Source organism: Pezoporus wallicus, unplaced genomic scaffold (assembly GCF_028554395.1).
Source record: "Pezoporus wallicus isolate ANWC-B61680 ecotype Strahan unplaced genomic scaffold, APGP_CSIRO_Pwel_v1 contig_736, whole genome shotgun sequence".
In the NCBI taxonomy this organism is placed as follows: Eukaryota; Metazoa; Chordata; class Aves; order Psittaciformes; family Psittacidae; genus Pezoporus; species Pezoporus wallicus.
Genome location: NW_026639744.1, coordinates 2,536,814 through 2,547,456, shown reverse-complemented (window position 1 = coordinate 2,547,456; position 10,643 = coordinate 2,536,814). Strand labels below are relative to the sequence as shown.

At 46.0% G+C, this 10,643-nt stretch overlaps 1 protein-coding gene across 2 annotated transcripts in view; it reads left to right on the top strand.

Annotated features, from left to right (window-relative positions):
- The first annotated feature begins 2,143 nt into the window (after positions 1-2,143).
- The window catches only part of ACVR1 (activin A receptor type 1), a 63,511-nt gene continuing 55,011 nt past the window's right edge, over positions 2,144-10,643 (top strand). Inside the window, exon 1 of one of the 2 annotated variants that reach the window (XM_057415555.1) lies at positions 2,144-2,290. The gene's annotated coding sequence lies outside the window, so the exon portion shown is untranslated. Of the gene's footprint in view, positions 2,291-2,576; positions 2,775-10,643 lie in introns of those variants that run through there. The other variant, XM_057415553.1, reaches the window with a different exon arrangement.

The following is a 10,643-nucleotide window of genomic DNA, read 5'->3' as shown; positions in this document are numbered from 1 at the left end:
GCTTGGAAAGTGCTGTACGTGTTGAGAAAAAGAACAAAATAAGTCATATAGGAGAAGCAGCACAGGGTGCATCATGCCTCCCCTCTGGCCCAAAATCTTTCTGTGCCACTCTCTACAGCTGCAGGCAGCAGTTCAGCCAGCCTCGGGGTCTTGTTACCATCATAAGCACATGGTTTGACAGTGTTCCTGGGCAGACCTTTGGTGTCTGCCTTCCCTGGATCAGGAAGGAGACCTCTGTGGGTCACCTGCTGGTATGTGCTGCAGGCTGTTAAAGCCTGATGTGCTCCATGTTCACCAGCAGCAGAGCTGTGCTGGGCAGTGTTGCCTGGGAAAACAACCATGGTCTAGCTCAGCTTCAAGCACAGAATGATGCTCCCAGGCAAGTGAGAGCACACCATGGGGCAATGATGGCAGCCCCATGCTGATCACAGAGGGACATGTGACTCCTGATAAAGTCCAAAGTCTTTGGGAACAAGTTAATGTTTCAGACAGGGTATGACAAATGAGGCCTGACAGAATGGTTTCACGCAGCCTGAGCTGCTGGTGTCACGGGACTCGCCTTCCTCATTGCCATTGAGCACTCTGCTACTGTGTCACTGTCTGGAGGATACATGGAGCGTCACAGGGAAGCCCTGTATCATGGGACTGGAGTTAGGAAGGTATGCGAGCACCACAAGGTCAATATTATTTGGGAATTTCTGATGTAGTCTGTTTAGAGTTGCTCAGGCTTGTATAAAATGCAGGTTTTCATGTCCTTAATCCATCATATGATAATTTAAAGGCTCTGCTGATAGTAAATAGATGCAGCTATTCTGGAAATCTGCTTTGTTATTCCTTTTAGAGAGAAACCTGTACCTTTTCAGGAACTTGCATTGACATTTACTTTGTGCAACTGGCAGGGACTGGGAGAATGGAAAAACCTACTGTACAAGAAGGTCAGGTTTGAGACCATCTAAGAAATCTGAAGATGTGTAAGTCCATGGGATCTGATGAGATGCATCCATGGATCCAAATGGAACTGTCCAATGAAGGGGCCAAGCCATTATACATCCTATTTGACAAGTCGTGGCAGTCCAGTGTAGGTCCCACTGACTGGAAAATGTCAAAAGTAACCCCCATTTTTAAAAAGGGAAACAACAGGGAACTACGGGCCTGTCAGTCTCACCTCAGTGTCCAGCAAGGTTTTGGAGCAGATCGTGTCGTGGCTGACATACTGGAAGGAAGGGTTGCTGTCTGGAGGGACCTGAGCAGACTTGGGAGAGAGGATTGGGAAAACGTGATGAAGTTCAGCAAGGCCAAGTGCAAGGTCCTGCACCTGGGTTGGGGCAATCCCAAGCACAAAGAGAGGCTGGGCAGAGACTGGATTGAGAGGAACCCTGAGGAGAAGAACTGGGGGTGTTGGTTGATGAGAAGCTCACCATGACTTGGCAATTAGCATGCTTGCAGCCCAGAAACCAAACGTGTCCTGAGCTGCACCAAAAAGAATGTGACCAGCAGGTCAGGGGGTGGGATTCTCCCCCTCTACTCCACTCTTGTTAGACCCCCTGCAATACTGCATCCAGCTCTGGGGCCCCCAACATGAGAAGGACATGGAGCTGTTGGACTGAGTCCAGAGGAGGCCTCAAAGATGCTCCTAGGGCTGGAGCACCTCTGCTATGGAGACAGGCCAAGAGAGCTGGCCTTGTTCAGCTCTTGGAGATGAGGAGGGTCTGGGAGACCTTAGAGCAGCTTCCAGTGCCTAACGGGGCTGACAAGAAAGCTGGAGAGCAGCTTTTTACAAGGACCTGTAGGAATGAAGAAGAATGGCTTTAAACTGACAGAGAGGAGATTTAGATCGGATATTAGGAAGAAGCTTTTCCTTGTGAGGCACTGGCACAGATTGCCCAGAGCAGCACTGGCTGCCCCATCCCGCCTCGGGGGTATCCGGTTGCGGCTCTTCCCGCTGTCACTGCGCTGTTACGGGGCAGGTCAGATGCCGGTCCGGAGCCGCTGCCCAGACCCACAGCTCACCCGCGGCGCTGCCGAGCCTCACTCGCCGCCGCCAGGGGGCGCGATGAGGCGGAAGTGACGCGTCGGGCCGAGAGTGACGGTCGCCAGCGGCCATTGGCGGGGCGGGGCGTTTCGCCACAGCCCCCGCCGCCTCCCCGCCCGCCGCGCTGTCCCCTTTGTCAGCGCTCCGCCGCCGCTCGGCGCTGCCGCGGGCATGCGGGCGGGCCGCGGGCAGCGACAGCGCCGGGCCTAAGCGCGGCGGCCCCGCCGCCCATGGCCAGCCCGCCGCGGCAGTGAGGAGGTGAGTGCAGTCGCGCACTCGGCCGGGCCGGAGGCTGAGAGGCGCGGAGCTGCGGGAGGAGCCGCCTTGGGCCGTGGGGAGCCGCGGCGGGGGTCGCCCGGCCGCTGCTGGCTGGTGTGAGGGGCTGTGCCCGTCCCCGCCGCGCAGGCCCTGCCCCTGCTCCGCCAGCCCAGAGGCTGTTGTCGTCGCGGCCCCTGCCCGAGGTTGGGGGGGGGGGGGGGGGGGAAGGAGGAGGGAACGTCGTAAAATCCGGGAGGGGAAATTCCTGTGGGCTGTCCTCCCGACTCCGGGAGATTCACCGAGCAAGCGGCTTTCCTCACGGGATGGAAAGCTGAGTGCGCTGCGACCACCGGCGCAGGCTCCCACCCTGCCGCGCAGCGCACCGAGCTGTGTTTGAGCCCGGGGGCAGGCACAAAGGATTCCAGTTCCCTGCGGCTGCTGCAAAGCACACGTATGGTGGTGACCAGCGTTGCTCGGTTCCCCGGTAAACAGGCTGCGGCGAGGAGCGGCGACTCGGGTCCCTTTATTTTCCCCTTAATTTTAACAACATAGACTGATATAAATTGGAGGTGCAGGCTTGTGCTACAACGGAATGAGCTCTTTGAGCATGGTTGTGCTGGCGTTACTAATGTAAGTATGCTGCAGGTCCGTGGTTTGGTAGGAAGAAGAAAGTTACAGGCCAAAGTCCCTTGTACATATCAATCTGTTCAAGGCACTTCTTTTCTGGCCAAATAGGATGGTGTTCTGCACCATGAGTCTATAGGGGTCTAAGCCAGCCTGCCTGTTTAGAGTCATGCAGCTCTGAATTTTGGGAGGAAACAAAGGGGACAGTAGGCCTGGTGCCTGAATTCTTGTCACGACTGCTGGTGATGGAGGACGGGTTGCTCCAGGCAGGCAGCCTTTTTTGCAGCCCGCTCAGTTCTGGGTGTTAACCTCAGGGCTTTTAAAACTACATGCTGGTTTGTGAAATCTGATGCATGAATATAGTAGTGGAAGCTGTCTGGGTAGCCTTTCCAACTCTGTTAGTCTGTAAAAATGTGTTAAAGTAACTTGTTTCTAGCAGAACTTGTACAGTACCCAAGAGCTGAACCGCTTTATTTTCTGCAAACTGAGAGAGAGATTGTGGTGTTACTGGCGGCATCATCAGGTGTAAACTTTGAGGTTCTGGACTGAGCTGCAGAACTGGCACTTAGGAGTGATGCATTGAGCTTTTGGAAGGCAGGTTCTTTTTCCAGTCTTACATGGTTGTGGTATGCATTGAAATGCATCTGTAGTGGATCTCAGCCTTTCATTTAAGAAAACTCCTATGGTTGTAGCAGTTTGCTGTGGGCAATGACAGGTCTATTTTTAAGTCTTCAGTTTTCTTTTGTTTCCTGTCATAGGATCTTTACTATGATCCTTCTACTTCATCTTCAGAGAAACAGGAGTGACCTGGAATGCAGCGGGCACTTTGTAAATATTCTCCAGGTTTGGTCCTTGAAGGTCTAGTGCTGTTTGAAGAGTACTGGGTTGCCTTGAAATTGAAATCAGCAAAAGCTGATGCCCTGAATGTGGAAAGCTCTCAAGTGCACGTCTGGGTCCTTTGATGACCACAACTTTTTTTTTGAGGAGGTGTTACAGATCTGTTTTAGGGGAACAAAAAGTTCCTGTATACACTCTGCTTTCCCTGGGAGGTGCTAAGTGTGTGTGATGTTTTGAGAGGTTTACCTTCCATCTCAGTATTTTGTTTGCTGGGATAAGGCCTGCATTCCTCTGCTTTGTTTAAGGGGGGTGGGGGTGCTACTCCTTTGCCTAATGGCATGGGACTTGGGAGTAGTTATCGATTGGAAATCTCTGCTTATTTGTCTTCTCATGCTGTAAAGACAGGTGCTTCCTTTTGTCTGCTCCTGTTTCCATCTCAGGACAAACTTTAAGGTCTGTTGCTGTGACTTGGATCACTCCTCAACCGTTTCAGTTTATAAATAATCAGTGTTGTGGTTCTGAGTTGTAGTTAGGCCAAAAAGTATAGGAGGTGAGGCTGTTAGTTAAATGGAACAGCCTGAGGGAAGAAAACTGTTACATATTTAGTTTTTTTGTTGTTGTTGTTGTGGGTTTTTTTTGTTTGGGTTTTTTTTTCAGTTTTAAGTCTTATGTTTCAAAGTTGCAAGCTGAGAAAGGGAAATCCTACTGATGGGGACTGGTGATGTTTCCAGAGACATTGTTGACTCTGCAAGTTCCATTGCACAGTAACTGTTGCTAACTCATTTTCTCATCACTTATTTTTATATATACATTAGAAAACTGGATCATGTAGCTGTTGATGTTGTTAATTCGTGTTTGTGCTCTCTGTAGAGAATACTGTGGCTCCAGTAGTTAACTTTTAAAAGTATTTGTGAAGGCCTGAGTGGTGCATGCAGAAGTTCAGCCTCACACTTGGTGGACTTAAGTCATAAAGTAACTTTGGCCATATTATGTTCTTGGAGCTTGCAATGTAACATGCTTTGGGAGATGAGAGGTGCTTTTGTGCCTTAGTAGCTGGATTTTTGATATTCTGATGATTGTTTACAATCGTCTGTATTAGCATGTATTCAGTCGGTTGCATTTTTCTGCTGAGGTGACCTGCGAAAGCTTACCTCTAACACCATTTAGGAAGATTCTTCTGCAGGAGAGTGTGAATGTGTTGAGGAGCTGAAGTGAAAGGGGAGGTCTAAATATAGCCATTTCCTGCAGAACTTGCCTGTTTTTGAGGCTAGCTCTCCAGAATAAATTCATGTCTCCCCAAGCCAACAGAGTGGGGCTTCTTTTCTTGTTTTAGCCATTGCAGCCTGACTGTGGTCAGTAAATCCCAGTGCAGGTGGAAGGGAAAACCAGAAGGCTTGGTGGCCAGGGCTGGGGCAAGGCATGTGGCAACGTAACTTGAGGTGGTACCATTCGCCTGCCTCCAAACTGTGTCCAGCAGGGAAGGAATGGAGACTTGCATCATCTTGCCAAAACTGCCAGACACAGCAGCAGCAGAAGCATCAAATAGCTTATTTGGAGGGATGGAAATGACTCTTGAGAGAGGGATAAAAGTCATTTGGAGAAACATCATCTCTCTCTTTGAAGCTGTGCTCTGTCCTTGTTTTGCTCTTTCACAAGCTGCATGCTTCTTAGGAATGGAGAAAGCAGTGGGCTCTTGAGCAGTGAAGAAGCTCTTGGGGTAGGAAGAGAACAAAGGCGGGGGAAAGAACACCAGTGGGGTGTTATGGGTGGGTTGTGTATGTTTTTTTTTGTTGTTTTTCGCAGTTTTTTTGGACAGCTGGTACTCTGAAGTCATGCTTATATTTAATGAAAGCCTGATGCTAAAATAGGATCTAGGGACAGCCGTTGTAAAATAATTAGGCATCCTTTTAGCCCCCTCATCCCTGCGAAAAGAAAAACCAGCCTTGCTTGTGTTCACTTGTCTTCTTGGGTATTTGAACTCTCAAATGGGTATCTCTATCTGCTCTTCTATCTTTCATCTCTTCGACTGTGTATGAAACAGGCTAAAAACTTAGCCCACTCACCTAGGCAGCTATATAGAGCTGTAGAAGATTACAGTGGTGGTGTTGAATGCAGTTGGTTTCTGAGCGGTAATTGCTCTCTCCCAGACTCTCTGTGTGTAAGAATTCATGCAGATTGGTTAGGGTGGATTGCAGGCTGGCCTTGATGAGGGCATGCTTGCCTGTTAGGCGATAGGTTATTTGCTTTGAGATTTGAGGGTAGTCAAGACAGACAGTTTAAAAGCATGTTAGTTACAAAGGTATCCAACACTGTCTAAGAAGGCACCTTTTAAGTTCTGCTCTAGACAAGTTCAGCAACTACATGTTAAGTACATAACTAATTTGCATCTTTTGCATATCTGTGTGTATCTGTAAAGTAAGGAATGATGGTATTTCTTAGCAGTGATGTGAATTCAGCTTTCCAAAAGTTTACAAGTATTTTGATAGTATGAATTTAGAAGATGCTGTTGACTGTGAAATTTATGGAGTTCCATGGAAATGCTTTCAAGAAATTCCTTTTTTTCAGGCAAAACACAGTTTAGGTTAATGCTTTCAAAAGTAAGACAGTGTAGTCTAATGGCATTAAGTAGTTATAATGAAATAATTTTCTGTGGTATATTGGACCAGGATCATGCACATGACCCAGTTTCAGCTGATAGGAGATCCTTTCCTTAAAATGTGTTCTTTTGCAATTATATGTATGTAGCTCAGAGTTCACAGGTTCCTCCTTTAAGGTGATTTGCATTTGTAAGTCTTGCTAGGATTTGGTACATGTTCTCAAAATTTTACTCTTGTAACAAGATCTACAGTGAACTAACTGGTGATAAAGTAGCATTGAGTCTAGCCTTTGACAGTAATTCTGTGGGATGCCAACTGTTTTCTCTAAGGAACATGAGAAGTATGCTGATATTCCTAGTGAAATAAGTACATTACTATTTTTTTCATGTGAAATGAAGTAGTGATACATTTTAGAAATTTGATGGTGTTCTTTGCTAGCAGTTCAGATGCTGTCCTTCCCCTGGAAGGTCAGAACTGACCGTGTGATTCATCTGCTGGTAAGTAGTCAACATCAGGTGCTGCATCACGGTCTGCCAGTTGTTATATGATCCCATCTTTAAACAGGGTTCTTTTGATCTGCTCTTTCATTTCATGCTGAATTCATCCTGGTTGTTGGTGCTCCACCTTGTTTGCTGAACCAGTGCTAACCGTGAATACTACTCTGTGGCATAGTGGCTATGCCTGGCAGGCCAGGCAGTGAGGTTGGATCCCAGGGCCTGTTGGACCGAGGATTCTGCCCAGTTCTCGTTTGAACATGTTTTGCATTCTCTGTGTCTGAAAATTAGTGTGCCACCAGGTCTTAAACTCCTCTAAAGATCCCAAGATCAACGTCCCTCATCTCAAGTGGTTGTGCTCTGTTCTGTTTGAGTACAAAGGCAGCATAAGTCTCTAGGCAATTGGAGTAACTCCTTTTTTGTTCAGATCCAGTTTCTTTGTGCTCAGGACCTGCTGTTTTACATGGGGTTGGCTCAGTCTAGTTCTACAAAGCTTTGTAAGGTGGTGTAGGTGCAACATGTCTGACTTAACTCATTTGCTGAGGATAGAGATGTTTCAAAGAGTATGGTATTAGAGGTCTTAAAGTCACAACTGAAATGTGAGTAAATGAGAAATGACGATTTTATATTTTTTTTCTTATGATGCAAGAAATGGGGAATGTTGTGTGTTGTTGATAGCAGTTTTGAAATTAGGAAAAATAAAGGTTTTGTGTAGTGCCTGTTCAAGTTACAGAATAATGGCAGTGGGACATTCAAAAGATTTTTTTTTTTTTTGTAAGGAATTTTATATGTTTGTAGATCGGTGGATGGATCATTAAATACAGTAGTCCAGATGCAGTTTAGGCTTTGGAATTTGTCTCTGACTGGGAAGCATGGGGTCAGGGGCCAGAAGAAGGTGAAAGTGTGACCTTTGCATGCTGTGTCCTTGTGCTTCTTCCTAAGCATCTTCTGCTTGCCTCTTGAGTCAGCAGGCTACTGTTGAGTTAGGTGTATGTTTTGTGCTTCTTCTGTTTCTCCTGTTGACCTGAAAAAGGCAGCTAAATGGTTGCTCATCGCTAGAAGCCATTTTTGTCAGTGCATCCCCCACTTTTGAAATGCTCTTGGGAGTGTCAAGCCACATTACTGTTTGCTACCTGTAATGCTTTTGAAAAGATGCATGTGGAAGTTGTAGCCTGTTGTAAATTAACTCAAGTCTGATTTAGGAAAAGGAAGACTACAGCTTGTTCAGGAAGAAGCTTATTAAAACAGAAGAACTCATGCTTGGTGATTATTCAAGGCAGAGTTTGAACTCTTCATTTGCCTTGTCTGGAATGAACAAAGATGGGGAGGTAGGAGGTGGTAGAGGAGAATGCCAACAGCTATTTTCTGGGCCTTTTTACAGAAGAGGAGATGCTGCTACAACTCTTAACCTTCTATCCTATGTACTTAGAATATTCCTCCTCTGCATGCCGAAGACACAGATCGTCCTTAGTTGAATGGAAACTGGTAGGAGAACCTCTTCCTTGTGTTGCGGAGCAGTTGTAATGAGTTGTGCTCACTGGAGATCAGGCATTTCTTGTGCTGACTACCAGCTTTTACCTCTGTGCTAATAAGTTGCAGAAGAGGCCAGCAAACACCTCTTCTAATTGCAGGTCTGGTGCTTGTCTGGCAAATATCCTGTAACAGTAGGAGCAGGTTGGCAGCTTTTTGACAGCTGCCTTTGGCTGAGCAGATAGCTTGGAGGTTAGAAGTGGCTTCCTTTTGAAGTCCTGCAAGCTGCTGATCTCTGCTTTCGTAAGTTGGTGTGCCTCAGCAGGCCCCTTCAACCTTCCTCTCCGAATGGCCTGAGGTTTCTGGCTGAGTAGTTTTAGGCAGTTGGTGTTGTGGTTGTGCAAGCCATTTTGCTGGTTTATGCCAGGGAAGTAAGCAGTCATGCTTGTCCCTCTCCCTGTGCTGTTCTTTCTCCTGTGCTGGCATCTCTATGGCCATATGGTGAACTGGATAAGGCATTAATTTAATTAAAACTTAGTCTGTCTTTGCCAGTTTAGTTGTAATGTAAATTAATTACAGGTTTGTTGTTTTTCATGCTGTTGCTAAGGAGGGTGGTAGTGGTTGGGCAGACGTGGTGGACTCTGTGTGCTACCTCGTCTTTGTGAATACCGTTGCCTTACTTGGTGTGTTACGGGTGTGTTGACTCTTCTGTCTGTGACCAAGGCTGTTTGCAGAGTGCTTTGGACTTGTTTGTTGGTGCCAGAGTAGACCTGGTGTGATCCACTCCCCTGGAAGAGTTCCTGTGGGTTTCTTTGGTGCCTGCGTGCTCTTTGGCCCTGGTTGGTTTTTGGAAGTTCTGCATGTCATGGCTTTCATGCCATGGCCCCAAGGCCCTCTTGTCCTCCCTTCTTGTAGGGCTTGTGACTAGCATGATAGCCAGCCTGTCCCCTGTGAGATGCCATGGACAACATTGGATCTGCCTGCGTTACTCGTCCCCATAGGGGTGGATGATTTCCTATGATGGCAGCTAGTATTGAATTGGAGGTAGAAGAGATGAGAGCTAAATCTCCCTAGGAACAAATGTAAAATTAAACAGAATGCGTGTTTGTATTAGTCAGCCTAAAACAGACTGTGCTATTTAGGGCTCTCCACTGCAATAAACTTGTCTCTTGTGTTTGTGTAGGAGGACTGCAACAATTAACTCATCTTAAGGCTGAATCTTAAAAGAGAAAATAAAATGAAAAGATAATAGTTTGGTTTAAGAGGATAAATTAGTTGTACCGTGTTATGTTAGAGAAAAACTTGTAGGTTGTTTATTATTGTTAAAAATCATGTCCATGTTGCATGTTGAAACTCTTCTTGACTTCATAAGGAGCAATATTTTTTGGGTTGTTTCTTTCATCCATTAAATTACACTTTATACTGCTGCTTGAGTGTAACTGCCTGTTGAAGCTACAGGTCTGTGTAGCAGCCGTTTAAAACATCGATTTTGATTGCATGGGCTGGGCAAATCCCAGGCTGTAGGATGATTTGGCAATGGGTTTTATGTGGCAGTCAATCTTGTAGTATTATAGCATGTGTGACTTCTTATTTTTTATTGTCAGAGTAAAAAGACATGACTTGTAGTGCACTAGTCTGAGTATTAAATTACTAATTCATATCTACTTAGGAGTGGAATTAAAATAAGTTGTGCATTCTAAAAAAAAAGCCATCTATTTTAGATGTACTTGTAGCTCGCGGAAAAAAAGTGCTGATGCTTGGGAATTCGAGGAAAAAAAAAACAAACAAAACCAACAACCCAGCAAAAACCAACCCCAAAATCAGAAACACAAAACCAAGCTGGATGTGTTTGTGCTTCTTGGTGATTGTGATTAAAATAGAAAAATATATAGCTGGAGAACTTAAGCTAGAATTCTTGATTTCTTTTCTAGACATTCATTCTTACTTAGTGGGCATTGAGCTAAGCAGTTTTTATTCCACTTGACCTGTGTTTTTTGTCTGAATTGTAAAACCTGTACACATCCTGAGTCTAAATGAAATGTTGATGATAAAAAGATGCTTGCACGGCAGTTTTCACTCTGCCTGCTTTTCATCTCAAGGGTAATAAGGTATAAATGTAGTGTGGGACTGTCTCTGCTTATCTTGATTCAGGGGCTGTCTTCACTAAGGGTCTTCTTTTGATGTAGTTCTTTCTCTCCTGCAGAACCCTTTGCTGCAATTTAGAAGCCCTTTCTGTGGAGACTAGCCAACTGAACACAGGTCTGTGTAAGAGCAGAAGTACGTGTTCACTTTGTGGTTATGATGAAGGTTAAATCATTTGAGTATTGGCTG